Consider the following 16,000-nt stretch of genomic DNA (forward strand, 5'->3'; position numbering starts at 1 on the left):
TTTTCCCTTTATTATGTCTCTAAGGACCAAAAAATGTCAAGGTATGAGGGGGTAACGCCCATATGTTATTTTTCCCATAAGATTATGTATTCTCAGTGAGCAATTTCACACTGCACAAGGACCAGGACCGCCCAATTTCTCGCGCAGCGTGCGAGCCCACTGTATATTAGACAAAGGAAAAGCATAGCCTATGTTCCTGATGAAAATTCAGCTTGGGTGCTACATGAAGGTGCAGAATAGTTAAGCAGGCCATTATATTTAATATTCAGCGAATCCTTAGGTCAAGGGAAACTACTTGATATTTGAAAGAAAGCACTGTTCCCCTATTCAAGAAAGGGAACAGACAGAATCCACTCAACTACCGATCAGTATCACTGACCAGTGCTGCAAGTAAGATACTAGAAAAGCTCACAAGAAAAGTTTGGCTAAATCATCTAGAAGAACACTATGATAACAGACAGGCAGTTCGGTTTTAGAAAGGGAAAATCATGTGTTACTAGTCTATTAAGCTACTATGACAAAGTTACAGAAACATTACAGAAAAGAGAAGGATGCGTGGACATTATTTATTTAGATTTCATGAAAGCATTTGACAGAGCACCGCACCAAAGGCTTTCATGGAAACTACCATCAAAGAGGGATCCAAAGCAACCTGTATTGTTGGATGCAGGATTTTCTCAGAAGAAGGAAATGAGAACAATACTAAGGGGACATTACTCATCATGGAGGGAAGTAACTAGTGAAGTTCTACAAGGCTCAGTGCTGACACCAATTATGTTTTTAGTATACATAAATGGCAGACAGCAACACTGGATATGGAAGTTATCTAAATATGTTTGCTGATGATGCAAAAATACAAAGAAAATTACTAACACAGATTCTTGCAGAGAGCCACAAGAAGAATTTAATAAGCGTCATGAATTGAGTAATAGAAAGCAAATGGAAATGAATGTGGACAAATGTTACGTAATTAAGTTCGGTAAACGTGAAAAAGGGAGACCATATTGGGATTATAAGCTAGGAAATTCAACCCTTCACACATCAGAAAGTGAGAAGGACGTAGGAGTCAGTATTTATAACAGACTATTTCCAACTAACCACATCAGTGAGAAGGTACGTAGCATGTATACACTGCTTGCTAATATGAGAAGAGCATTCACATGTATAAATGAAGACATGCAGAGATAGATAACATCATTCATCAGACCAACCCTGGAGTATGCATCTGTAGTCTGAAATCCTTATCTCAAAAAATACACTGTAGATATGATTTAAGAAGTATAAAGGGCAGCTACAAGATGGGTACCAAGCTTAAGGGATCTAAGTTACGAGAAAGGCTAGAAAAATTGAATCTACCAACACTACCGAAGAGGAAGAGAAGAGAAGAAATGATTATGCTATACAAATGTATCTCAGGGAAAGAGAAAATAGACATAACTGAATATATAACTTATGGGGAAGCACCAGCAAGAGGACACTGCACAAAACTGCATAAAAAGAGAAGCGATAAAGACGTAAGGAAATTCAGTTTCCCAAATAGGGCAACTAATCAGTGGAATGCACTTTATAAACGTTTTATACACATATATGTGTCCGCAATTTCTGTGAGAAAATATTGGTGAGTAAATCAATAATTATTCACACACACACACACACACACACACACACACACACACACACACACACACATACACACACACAAGCACCTTGGAGATTAACTTTACAAACGTTTTATTTATACAAATGTGTCCGCAATTTCTGTGAGACAATATTGGTAAGTAAATAATCACTAGCACACACACACACACACACACACACACACACACACACACACACACACACACACACACACACACACTTTTAAGAGACCACTGAAGCCACATTTATAGTCCAACAGTTTCAGGAAATATCTGTAGGCAAGAAAAAGGTCAGCTGGGTCAAGGATTGCGTGGGTAAGATTGAAAGTTGGAATACAAATGTGGGCGATTGTGTGCGTGTATGCGCCAAGGCAAGATCGTGCAAGCAGATTGAGAGAAGAGTTCTGGGCAAATGTGGAAGTGTGCATGGAAAAGTTTGAAAGGAATGATCGGTGATATGAATGGTAAAGTAGGGAATGTGAAGGTGGATGGAATAGTTGGTGAGTGGGGTGTGCCTGCTGAGATAGATGAGAATGGCAGTGCGTTAGTGGACATTTGTGCTGGGAGGGGGTTGCTGATAGCCAATACCCTCTTCAGGCATAAAATGATCCACAGGTATAGATGGCGAGTGATGAGAAGGGTGGGTGGGGAACTGAATGAATCGAAGGCAATGATTGATTATGTGTGTGTGGATGAAAGGATGCGAAGATGTGTAATGGATGCAAGAGCTTATAGAGGCTGGGGGAGTGGACTTTCTGACCACTACTTGGTGGTGGCCAGAATCAAGACACAAATAAGATGGAGAAATAGAAGAAGGGAAAGACAGGAAGAGGGATATTTGCAAGGAGAGTGGAAAGGTTACAAGAGGATGAGAAAAAGGCAGAATATAAGAGAGACGTGGAGGAACGATTGGGAAAATATGAATTGGAGCAGATGGGGAACGTGGAAGGTGTGTCCAGGATATTCACAGAAGAAATATGTGCAGCATGTGATGTGGTGTGTGAGATGAAAAGAAGACGGAGGGGGGTTCAAGGAACAGCGTGGTGGAATGAAGAGGTGAGACAGGCTGTGGCACAAAAGAAGAAAGCATACAATGAATGGATGAGAAATAGGGGCGTGGAAGAAGTTGAGAGGCGGAAGAGAGAGTTATATGTAGAAAGATAGAGAGAGGTGAAAAGATTAGTAAGAGAGAATAAGAAGAGAGTGGATGAGGAATTTGGAAGGAATTTGAGTGTAAAGTGGAGGGACTGTAAGAAAATGTTCTGGAAAGAGGTGAAGAGAGTAAGACAGCGTGGAAGTGAAGTTAGCAGGAGAGTGAAAGATAAAAATGGTAGATTACTAGTGGAGAAGGGAGAAAAAGTGAGCAGATGGAGAGAACACTTTAAGGAATTGTTGAACATAGAGGATGGAAGTAATGCGAGTATAAGTGGCTGGGGAATGGCTGGGAGAAGAAGGGAGGTGAGAAGACAGGAAAAAATCAGGATAGCAGTTGTGGCAGCAATGAAAGTTAAATTGGGGAAAGCCCCAGGAATTGATGGAGCGTGTGGTGAAATGCTGAAGCATGGGGGAGAGATAGTAGTAGAATGGATGTGGAAGATGTGCAGATTGGCCTGGGAGGAAGTTAGAGTCCCGGAGGATTGGAAGTCAGGTATAATTATTCCCTTGTACAAAGGAAAAGGGGAAAAAATGCCCCTATGATTACCACACACTCAGGTGGTAATCATAGGGGCATTTGTCTTCTTAGTATAATAGGAAAAGTGTATGGCAGGATACTTATTAACAGAGTTAGAGAAAGAACAGATGAATTATTTGGAGAAGAACAGGGAGGATTTAGGAAGGGAAGAGGTTGTGTAGATCAGAAATTCATTCTTACATCTTTAGTGAAAAAGTTTCTAGAGAAGGGAAAGAAGTCGTATGCGGCTTTCATGGATCTGGAGAAAGCATATGACAGGGTCGATAGACAAGGATTGTGGAAAGTATTAAGAATATATGGAGTAGATGGGAAGTTGTTGAATACTGTGTAGAGTATGTATGATGGTGCTAAGGCTGCAGTGCGTGTGGATGGTGAACTGAGTGAATTTTTCTCTTTGAAGGTTGGGTTGAAACAGGGATGTGTCATGTCTCTAGGGTTGTTCAATCTGTACATGGATGGGGTAATAAAAGAGGTACAAGGTAGAGTAGTGGATTTTGGAGTGGCCCTGGTGAGAATGGGTAGTGTTTGGAAACTCCCTGTACTGTTGTTTGCAGATGATACTGTGTTGTTGAGTGAAGACGAAGGGGAGATGCAAGGCTTGGTGGATGAATTTGGGAAAGTGTGTAAGAAACGGAATTTAAAGATGAATGTAGGGAAGAGTAAAGTGATGGTCTTTGAGAGAGGTGAAGTCAGTGAATGTACAGCGAGGTTGGATGGTGAGGAATTGGAGGGTGAAGTGCTACTTGGGTAGTGTGATGAGTAAGAATGGAGGTTTGGAGGGTGAAGTGCTTGAAAGGGTACAGGAGGGAAGAAAGGTTGCTGGTTTCTTGAAAGCAGTAATAAGAAACAGGGAAGTGAGCATGGAAGTGAAAAAGTTTCTGCATGACAGTACTGTGATACCAACTCTAACGAATGGAAGTGAAGCTTGGACGTAGTTGGAAGGACACAAGTCAAGAGTGAGAGCAGTGGAAATGAGTTATTTAAGAGGAGCCTGTGGAGTCACATGGAGAGATAGGCTGACAAATGAGGATATACAGGAGCGTTGTGGTGTGGATGTGGATGTGATAGGAAGCTTTAGGAGGAATACACTGAGGTGGTTTGGCCATGTGGAGAGGATGGAGGGTGAAAGACTGACGAAGAGAGTGTATTTGAGTGAGGTGGAGGGAGGGAGAGGGAGAGGGAGGCCGAGGATGAGGTGGAGGGATGGGGTGGAGAGGTATATGAGAGAGGGGGGTGTGAATTGGGAGCAGGGCAGTGAAATGGCGGGGGACAGGGCGACGTGGAGACGATTTGTTTGTGGCCACCCCGAATGGGATTGAGGCTTCTGGCAATAGATAGATAGACTGATAGAAGAAAAGGGAGTTGCACTGTTTTTGTTGATTTAGAGAAGGCCTTTGACAGAGTTCCCAGGAAGGTGGTGATGTGGGAAATGAGAAAACTTAGAATCGAGGTGTGGCTGGCTAGAGTGGGTATAACTATGTATGTGGGTGTTTGCACCCAGGTAAGAGTGGATGGAGACTTTAATGATGAATTTTCCGTGAATGTTGGCATGCATCAGTCGAGTCCCTTACTGTTGGTCATTGTCCTTGAAGCTCTCTTATGTGACTTCACAAATATCTCCCATGGGAGATGTTGTGTGCTGATGACTTGGTGTTGACCGTAAGGAAAGAAAGGGAGGGGGAGGAAAGATTTAGGAAATTGAGAAGCCGAATGGGGCACAATGGTCTGAGAGTAAATGCGGATAAAACAAAGGTGGTGATATCTAGGGCTGGTGGCAATATTATCAAACCAGAGGGATTGTGGCCATATGCAGTTTGCCACACGGGTGTGGGAAGTAACAATACCTTCTGCAGCGTTTGTGAAAAGTGGATGCATAAGAGATGTAGTTGTATTTGTGGTTGACTGTGAGATGATGTGGTTTGTCAGAGGTAGCATGTAGAGATTGTCAGGCGTGAAATTATTTTACTTACTCGTGAGTCTCTTGGGTATGCAAAAGAGTTTTGTTACTTAGGGGACATGTTATATGCTTGGAGGTGGGGCTGGAGCTAGCTCTGTGGTTAGGGTAACGAGTGCTTGGAAGAAATTCGGGGAAATACCTCTCCTGACACTGAGAGGGCTCTCTCTCCATGCTAATGGATCTTTGTATGCAGCATGTGTTAGAGTGTAATGCTGTATGTCAGTGAGACCTGGGCTGTAAAGGAAGAGGGTATTCGTAGGATCAAAAGTAGAGAAATGATAATAATTAGGTGGAAGTGTAGTGAGTCCTCGATTGCATGACCTGGGGGGGGGGGGTTAGGATTGCAACTGAAGAGATGAAAGGAAGGATGAGACTTGAGTGTATTTGTGTTCTGATGAAGAGGGGTAGACTCATATGATCTGGGTATGTTGAAAGGATGGAGAATGACAATGATTTGGGTGCGAAAGGTGAAAAGTGTGAATGTCAGGGACAGAGCTGCAAGAGACAGACGGAAAAGACCTGGGACGTGGTCATAGTGTGTGATCTCAGAGAGAAGGGACTGATTAGATAGGTTACCAGAGATCAAGCAACGTGGAGAGCCGCCATTAGATGACCGAGGCCGACACATGCAAGCATGTTGGAGCCTTTATAAACAATATGATATATATATATATATATATATATATATATATATATATATATATATATATATATCATGTATGACACCTGAAATATGCAGGTTATCTAGGACATTCCAACATCGTTAATATTAGTAAAAAGATGAATAATGCTTTTAGAAACATCGTGAATCACGAATTTTGGGCCTATCACAGTGCCATCATCATGTAACTTATATACTGGTTCTATGTTGTCAGCATGAGAACTATTTTCCATTTATTATGAAGGCCCTGATTACTAACCGAAAACTACACCTGCGGTGTAAGGAACTGACCAATAATCCTGACAATCAGAGAGTCTAGGTATTCAGTGTGTACTGAATGATAAAGGTCGTAAGTCTTGTTACTTTTGGAGACTTCGTAAAATCCCTTCCTAAGTGAGTAATTCTGCTAATGCAACTTAATATTATTGGCATGTTACTAATGTAAAAGATATTGGTAGCAGGAAAGCATTTATTACATCAAGCATCGATTACCTCCCCTGGACGGAGTCAGGCGAGGTATTGTTTTTCATCGCGTTTCTTTGTTTCTTTGTTTGTTAGCAACATTACGGAAAAACAGATTACATGAAACTTTCAGGATATGTGGGCACTAGTCCCAAAAGAAAGTGATTATATTTTGGAGGTAACTGAGTGATCCTGAAAGGTCAAAATCAAGGTCAAGGTTTTTCAGAGGACTATAACTTGAAACTGGTTAAAGATAGATATATTTACTATTATGAACACACAGGAATTCGTAATATGGGCTTTATATTTGGCGCCAAGACCTTTGACCTTTAATGACCTTGAAAGTCAACTCAAGGTCAAGGATATTCAGGGGGCTATAACTCAAAACTGGTTGAAGATAGAGATATTTACTATTATCAGCATATGGGAAGTCCCATATAGGTTTTTAATGGTTATCATGACATTTGACCGTAAGTGACCTTGAAAGGTCAAACTCAAAGTCACAGATATTCAAGGGGCTCTAACTCAAAACTCAGTGAAGAGAGATATTAACTATTATCAAGATATAGGAAGTCTCATATGGGTTTTTATTTGGCATCATGACCTTTGACCTTGAGTGAACTTGAAAGGTCTAATGGAAGATCACAGATATTCAGAGGGCATAACCTGAAAACGTTTGTGCCATTACCTTAGACTTCATTTGTGTACTAACACTAAATGACAGTACTGAGTCAGTACTTAACAGCGTCAAAAAAGCTTTTGTCGGGCGAGTTTTGTTGTGCTCGGCACCACTTGTTAAGGTGTATTTTGGAAATTTATCCATAACCCCAATGTGCTGGTATATGTGTATAGCCGTCATGATTTTGGGTGCGGAGCAACACCAGTTGACGTGGATAGCCGCAAGCGTCTTCCTGCCACTCTTTGAAATTTAACTTATCCTTATTCATTGAAGGGACCATCTGGAGACGTGGGGATACTTTCATTTAAAAGAGGAAGAGTTGTTGAGTCTTATGTATCTATATTTGTTTCTCTATCTGTTAGAATTTGGCAGATATTAGGGGGTGAAGTAAGGGTATTTTTTCCAAAATAACGAAATCCCCCTTAGGGACGAGCATGTGACATCAGGAAACCCCCGGCGTGTAGGGGTTAACCCCTTAACCGCGGGGCGTCACTTTCGTGACGCTTGGGAGCAAGGGATCATACCGCGGGGCGTCGCTTTTGTGATTCTCTGTTATTTTGAATTCACCCGGGCTTTCAAGTGGGGGCTTGTATCATCTATCAGTACTGACAATGTCCAACACTAGTCAGCACTCCTAATCTCATCTGTACTCCCATCCATTGTTGACAATTTAGCCATTTCTCCCCGTTCTTGACTCCCCTCCCTACCCCCCCTCCATTACCCTATCCTCTCGCCTGCCCGGCCATGCTACGCTAAGTAAATCTTCCCTGGAATTTTTCACTGATTTCATCCATTGAAATAAGCCCTATGTCGTATTCTTATACCAAATAATATATACAAGAAAGAAATCAGGTAAGTGAGAGTGCCATACACCTGGAATTGGCTAATTATCACCTGACAACACCTCACGTGCACTCGTTCGCTAATTTTCGCTGTTTTTTTCCCCTTGAAATATGCCGTATAATCTATTTTCGTAATAAATATACATGTAAGGAGAGAAGGGAGAAACCTAAGTGATATTTACATTCACCTGGAACTACCTAATTTATAATGTATTGTCTAGATTTCCTGCCAATCATATCAGTGCTACACAAAGCTGTTTCAAGATTTAACATTGGTAGCTCTGATTATATATCTCCTAAGTAGGCCTCTAATCTATTTTCGTAATAAATATACATGTAAGGAGGGAAGGGAGAACCCTAAATGATATTTACATTCACCTGGAACTACCAAATTTATAATGTATTGTCTAGATTTCCTGCCAATCATATCAGTGCTAGACTTAGCTGTTTCAAGAAGTAATATTGGTAACTCTGAATAACCCCTAAAGCAGGCCTCTAGGCTAGCTGGCCTGGCCCCTGCGTTAGCAGTGTACTCTCATCTTCCGAAGTGAGAGGACGTATGTTTCATCTTGCTGACTTCAAGGCCTTTTTTCACCCCCATGCAAATGGCTCTGTGACCTTTACCCCCTACTAAACCTCGTGTGGAAAGAGGTAAAGGGCTGACAATTGATAAAAGAGTGACTACGATCTTTCTATTGAGTAAAACAGTGCAAGTGGAATTGTAAATAATGTGTAAACAGCAAGTGAAAGTAATGAATGTAAATATACGTGAACAATGGAAAATAGTTTTATAAGTTATTTCAAGTGACAGTGCATAACACTGTAAATAAAATAGAAATGTAAATAACGTAAATAAAATAGAGAACGTAAATAGAAATGTAAATGAGTACTATTATAAGAATACGAGTATATACCCTAGGAGTAATGAAAGTGAAAGTTTCACTCTAGCATGTCTGAATGCTATGAGTTATGAGAATGAAGATGAAAGTGACATTCACTCTCAATGCCAGTATACAGGACGAGAAAGTGAATGCTACGTATTTTACTGAAAGAAATTGAATCCCTACAGTGACAATAAACTAATACTACTGAAGGAAACTTATGGATAAAGACTGTAGATATATATATGTGTTATATAGTAATAGAAATATAAAGTGTGAGGGGTTTTATGAATAATAAATGACAGACTACCATGAGCGAACTAGTGCCAGTGCGACGATCAGACGCGCTCGTAATTTCCATTGCTTTCACAGTGTTTTTTTTTTTAGTATGGATCCCAAACTACTTGAAAATTGTAGAATAGTGTTTATAGTGTTTGTATCTGGCTGTGGTAATCATATTACGGGTTGTCGGGAAGTGTAAAGTGGAGACTTCGTTACCCTACTTCAGAGGTCTCCACAAGTCCTACGGTAACCGATGAAGGCTCAACAATCATTCCAGGAGAAAGCTGAAGGTATGTGCCATAAGCATATGTAATTTTATTATTCTAGGACTAATAACTGATTTTTGGCAAATATTTTTTGAGAGTCTGTCGGAGCCCAAATAACCCCGCGGCACACGCAAGTAATTGGTAAACAAGCCCGCGGTGTAGGGGTTAAATAAGAGGTGCTATGGAATCTCTTAGGTCAACCGGAAAGAAGCCCAAACACATTAAGCATGGCCGACAGCTCAAGATGTGTGTGTGTGTGTGTGTATTCACCTAGTTGTATTTACCTATTTGTGATATACAGGAAATGAGCTAAGCTTGTGGGGTCCCGTCTCTCTTTCTCAGTAAGTCAAATTTTGCTTTGAACTCGTTTAAGTTTAAGTGTGTGTGTGTGTGTGTGTGTGTGTGTGTGTGTGACAAGTTTTAAGTTCTTTCTCTTTACTAATTCAATCCAGGCATTACTCGAGCTGTAGGTAGCAGTGAGTAGATATGTGAGGAGATAACCTCAGTTCATTTGTAGTCGATGATGGAAGAAGGTAAACGATGAGTCTGGGGTTGATTGTTGTTATTATTCTCTTCAGAAGGGAAAGGTCAAGATTAACACAGAGTGTATTACACAAGAGAGTTTTGTGCTAGCTAACTTCTCGCAGCCTCTCTCACTAGACCCCCCTTCTTGCTCTCTCTTCTCCAGCCTCCTAATTCCTTCTATCTTCTCATCCTCTTTCTTTTCGTATATTTAGAACTTCTATCACGTGGGCTAGACTATCGTCGAATGTTCTAGAGGCCTGTGTGTGTGTGTGTGTGTGTGTGTGTGTGTGTGTGTGTGTGTGTGTTCTTACCTACCTAATTGTTCTTACCTAATTGTATCTTTACAGGAATGAGTCAAGCTCTTACTGTCCCGTGTCTTAAACCATATTTATCGTACATATCCTTAAATTTGGGAATTGTTTTGGCACACACTATTTCATTCGGTAGTGCATTCCATTGATCAATTGCTCTGTTTGGGAAACTGAATTTCCTTACGTCTTTATCACCTCTCTTCTTATGCAGTTTTTTGCAGTGTCCTCTTGCTGATGCTTCTCCATATGTTAAGTAATCATTTATGTCTATTTTCTCCTTTCCTGATATGCACTTATATAGCATTATCATGTCACCTCTTTTCCTTCTCTCCTGTAGTGTTGGTAGATTCAGTTTATTTAGTCTTTCTTTGTAGCTTAGGTCCCTTAAGCTTGGTATCCATCTTGTAGCGTTCCTTTGAACTTTTTCAATCTTGTCTATATGCTTTTTGAGATGAGGACTCCAGACTACTGATGCATATTCCAGGGTTGGTCTAATGAATGATGTTATTATCCTTCTTAGCATGTCTTCATTTATGTATGTGAATGCTATTCTCATATTTGCAAGCAGTGTATACATGTTCCGTACCTTCTCACTGATGTGGTCAGCCGGAGATAGTCTGTTATTGATAATCACACCTAGGTCTTTCTCTCTTTCTGATGTGTATAGGGTTTTATTTCCTAACTTATAATCCCAATCAGGTCTTTTTCCACTTTTACCAAACTTGATTACATGACACTTGTCCACATTGAATTCCATTTGCCATGTACTACTCCATTCATGAAGTTTATTTAATTCTTCTTGTAGCTCTTTACAAGAGTCTGTGTTAGTAATTCTCCTTTGTATTTTTGCATCATCTGCAAACATATTGTTACATAGCCTATGAATTCATCATCCTTTGTGTAATTTTTAACGCACAGTATGCTGCATGTTTGATCAAGAGCGTGTTCTGCCTCAGTCCCCCTTTCTACCGTTATAGTAGAGTAAGTCGTTCTTTCTGTTGTTCAGAGCGGGATTGTCAACTTTTTGTCCCCATGGCTTCGTTTGCGCGTCCTTCTTACAAGTTGTATCAAGCTCTGCCGGCCCCTATATAATGAGCTCAGTCTCTACATTAATTGCCACTTAGATCTACTTCTCATTTTGTTCACATCTCTGTCCTCCCCTGTACAGTTATTACTGTGAGTGCTCAGGAAGTCTCCAACCATCTAGCAGCTGTGTAATTTGGGTATAAGTGTTATTGCATTTTTTCTTGTACTGTGTAGCATAAGGTTGATTTGTAGGCCTAGTGAGGTTTTTGTAATTCATGTAAGGTTCTTTATGTCAGTCATCATTAATAATATTTTGTATCTGTAATAATTTATCTTGCATTCACTGATCATTACCCAGTGTATTTTCATTTTATCAGGGCTGACTTAGGTAAATTTACTCTTGCTAATTTCGTGTTAATAGAGGCTATTGCAGTTAACCATATATTTAACCTGTTTTTGCCATTACATTATCCTTATGAGTCCTGAATGTTTTGTTGTTAGTTTGAGCATTAAACTTTAACTTGTAATTTTACCTAACTCTTTGTTTTGAACCTGGAACTTTACGGGACAGTAGTGATTTTTAGTATTCTCACTTAATGTGTACATTATCTTTCTCTGTTCCGTAACATAAATTTGGCGACCTCTTATCAGGATATTCAGGATATCATCATAAGGATATTGCTTGATATTTTGTGACTGTGATTTATTCATGATGTCTACTATTACTACGCTTGATGAAGCCAAAGATTTTTTGTCAAATGTGCAAGCAGTGTTGGATGTAGAAAACAGAACAAAGAATGAACTTAAGCTTGTTGCTCAACAATTGGGAATTGCTGTTCGCTCTCATCATTCTAAAGATCAAATTGTTGACATGATTAATGAAAGCTTGTTTAATGTAACTCCTCCAAATGAGCAAACGCAGATTGAATTAGCTAAGTTACAGCTAGCCCTGCAGGAGGCTCAGGCTAAGGAGGCGGAGTCTCGTGCTAAGGTGGCTGAATTTCAGGCCCGTTCTAAGGAGGCTGAGGCACAAGTTGAAATTGCTAGGATTCAGGCAGACCATGAGTATCGCATGAAACAAGGTGGAACTGGATCATCTAGCTCTGATGATTTTGATGTGGCTAAAAATGTTAAACTTGTCCCTCCTTTTAATGAATCTGATTTAACAAAGTATTTTCAGTTGTTTGAGAGGGTAGCTACAGGTTTTAATTGGCCCAAAAAGTATTGGCCACTACTCCTTCAAACTGTTCTCACCGGTAAAGCTCAAGTAACTTATGCATCTTTGCCTCAGGATCAATCTGATAATTATGATGTAGTTAAGAGCTTGATTCTTAAGGCCTATGAGCTTGTTCCTGAAGCTTATAGAGTAAAATTTAGGACAACTTACAAGCAAGATAAGCAATCCCATGTTGAGTATGCAAAAATCAAAGAAGATCTGTTAGAGCAGTGGTTAAATTCTAAGAATGTGGATTCTGATTTCGGTAAATTTAAGCAGATGATTTTGCTGGAGGACTTCAAGAGGTGTATTTATAAAGATGTAAGCCTATATCTTGGTGAGAAAAGAATAGATAATTTGTCTGATGCTGCAGTTTTAGCTGATGAATATGTTCTCACTCACAAGAGATATTCTAAAGAAAAAGGGAAAGCTGACAGTAAGTACGTTACCTTTACTCAGAGTACAGGTAACAGGAAAGAGAATAAAGATGATGTTTCTCAGGAAGTAAATACCAGCTTCACCTCTAGATTTCAGAAAAGTAAATGTACTTATTGTAGTAAGCTTGGTCATACTACGGAGGAATGTTTCAGGAGACAGCGTGATGTGAACAAAAAGGAGTCTTTAAATATTCAGTCAATTGGTCTACAGTAGTGTCCACCCTTGAGAGTTCCCATAATTCTTTAACTGAGTTAACTGAACCTGCTTTGAGGGGTAACTTAAATTCTCATGATGGAGCTCTTCTTTTGAGCAGTAACGTGGGTGACACTCTCAAGAGTTCATGCGCTATTTTCCTGTCTGATGGTTTTGTCAGTTCTCTGGACAGTAATGACAGGAAATCAGTTAAAATATATCGTGATACAGGTGCTTGCCAATCCCTTATGCTGACCAGTGTTCTAGGCTCTAATGTTAATTCCTCTGATGAAACTGTAATCTTACAAGGTGTAGGGAATAATTACTTCTCTGTCCCTCTGTGCAGAGTGAATTTAGAGTCTGGTTTTGTTAATGGTTCCGTTATGGTTGAATTGGTTGAGACACTCCCAATGTCAGGTGTAACTTTCTTACTTGGAAATGATATTGGTGGAAGTCAAGTGTGTCCAGCTCCTTAGTTGTCTAGTGAGCCAGTGGCTGCGGCCCAGGATTGTGATGTCCCTGATGTGTTCCCTGCATGTGCTGTCACTAGGGCTAAGTCTAAAGTTACTGGTGATTTAGAGGATAATGATGATGATGATGTTATCCTAGCTGACACTTTTCTTGCTAATTTGGACCACTCACCAGATGAGGCAGTACCCCGTAGTGTTGATAATTTGTCTCGTCAAGAGTTGGTTGAGTTGCAGGTTGCTGACCCTGAGTTGAAAGGTCTAGCTAACTCTGCTTGCAGTGAGGAAGAGTCAGCTGGTGCTTCTACTTGTTATTATATAACGTCAGGAGTACTTATGAGGAAGTGGAGACCCCCAACAGCATCAGCCGACTGTGAATGGGAGGTTGTACATCAAGTTGTCATCCCTCGTGTTTGTAGGCAGGATATCATTAGAGTGGCTCATGATTCCAGTTTGGCAGGACACCTTGGAGTGAGGAAGACTGTGGCATGCATTTTGAAACACTTCTACTGGCCAGGTATCTTCAGGGATGTTTCCTGGTATTGTAAGTCTTGTCACACCTGTCAAGTTGTGGGGAAGTGTAATCAGACCGAAAAGGTTGCACCTCTAGTTCCCATTCCTCCTTTTGAGGCGCCTTTCACCCGTGTGTTGGTGGATATTGTGGGCCCTCTTCCTAAGAATTCTTCATAATTTTCTTATGTGTTGACCCTGATTGATATGGCTACTCGTTATCCTGAAGCCATTCCAGTTAGAAATATCTCAGCAAAGAACGTGGTTAAGGAAATGCTAGGGTTCTTCACAAAGTTTGGTCTGCCCAAGGAGGTACAGTCAGACCGGGGAAGTAATTTCATGTCAAACGTTTTCAAGCAGTCTCTGAAAGAGTTGGGCATCACCCAGATCATGTCTTCAGCTTACCATCCCCAGACCCAAGGAGCGTTGGAGAGATATCATCAAACACTCAAATCGATGCTCAAGAAATACTGTTTGGAACATCAGAAAGACTGGGATAAAGGTCTTCCATTCGTTGTGTTTACTGCAAGAGAATCTCCAAATGAATCACTGGGCTTCTCACCCTTTGAACTACTGTTTGGCCATGAAGTAAGAGGACCCCTTAAGTTACTCAAGGAATGCTGGCTGTCGGAGGAAGATGACGTCAACCTGCTGGAGTATGTGATAAAGTTCAAAGAACGGCTGTCCACTGCTTTACAGCTGGCGAGAGAGAATTTAGGAGCTGCTCAGGAGAAGATGAAGACTTGGTATGATAAGAAGTCCAGGTTACGCCACTTTCAGCCAGGAGATCAGGTTTTGATTCTGCTGCCGGTTCATGGGCAACCTCTTCAAGCCAAGTTTAGTGGTCCTTATTTCGTGGAGAAGAAACTCAGTGATGTCAACTATGTCATCGCCACACCAGATCGTAGAAAAAACAAGCAACTATGTCACATCAACATGCTAAAGTTATATCACAGGCGGAACGAAAATAATCCAGTCTGCACTGTAGCTGTTCCACCCGAGTCTGCAAGTGAAGCTCTCCCATGCAGTATGAGCCTGAGTGATAGTTTGGGGAAGAATCCTGATATCATGAATGATCTCCAGACTAAGCTTTCTCATCTACCTCCCGAGGAAAGGCAGGAGTTTTCGGCATTGCTGCAGGAGTACCCGCAAGTGTTCAGTGCCACTCCAGGAAGAACCACTGTGTTGATGCATGATGTCGATGTTGGAGACGCAAAGCCAATTAAATTGCCTCCTTACTGTGTGAACCCAGTGAAAGTTCCTCTCATCCAGAAGGAGCCTGTCTACCTGTTGGACCACAAAATGATTGAGCCCTGTCAGAGCGAGTGGAGTTCTGTCACTCTAGTCCCTAAGCCAGGTGGGTCACAGCGGCTTTGCATTGACTACAGACGTGTTAATCAGATAACCAAAACAGACACTTACCCTCTCCCTCGTGTGGAAGATTGCATAGACAAGATCGGAAAGGCTAGGTACATAAGTAAGTTTGATTTGTTAAAGGGATACTGGCAAGTACCTATGACTGTACGTGCTAGGGAGATCTCATGTTTTGTAACACTAGGAAAGACTTTTGCATGTTCTGTAATGCCATATGGTATGAAGAATGCACCAGCCACATTTCAGAAGCTCATGAATGTTGTAACAGAGGGTTTGGCAGGGTGTGTTGTTTATATTGATGATGTACTAATCTTCAGTGACAACTGGAAAGATCACCTATGCCATGTCAGTAAATTTCTTGAGCGTTTGGTTCAGGCTAATCTTGTAGCTAATTTATCAAAGTGTGAGTTTGGTCAAGCTAAAGTTCAGTACCTTGGGTACATTATTGGTGATGGACATGTTGCACCACCAGGAGCTAAGGTTCAGGTTATAAGTGATCTTCCCAGACCTAAAAGTAGGAAAGAGCTACAAAGATTTTTGGGAATGGTAGGTTATTACAGGAGGTTTGTTCTTAACTTTTC

This window comes from Coenobita brevimanus, chromosome 54, assembly GCF_032717465.1.
Source record: "Coenobita brevimanus isolate Jiangsu-jjx chromosome 54, ASM3271746v2, whole genome shotgun sequence".
Taxonomy (NCBI): domain Eukaryota; kingdom Metazoa; phylum Arthropoda; class Malacostraca; order Decapoda; family Coenobitidae; genus Coenobita; species Coenobita brevimanus.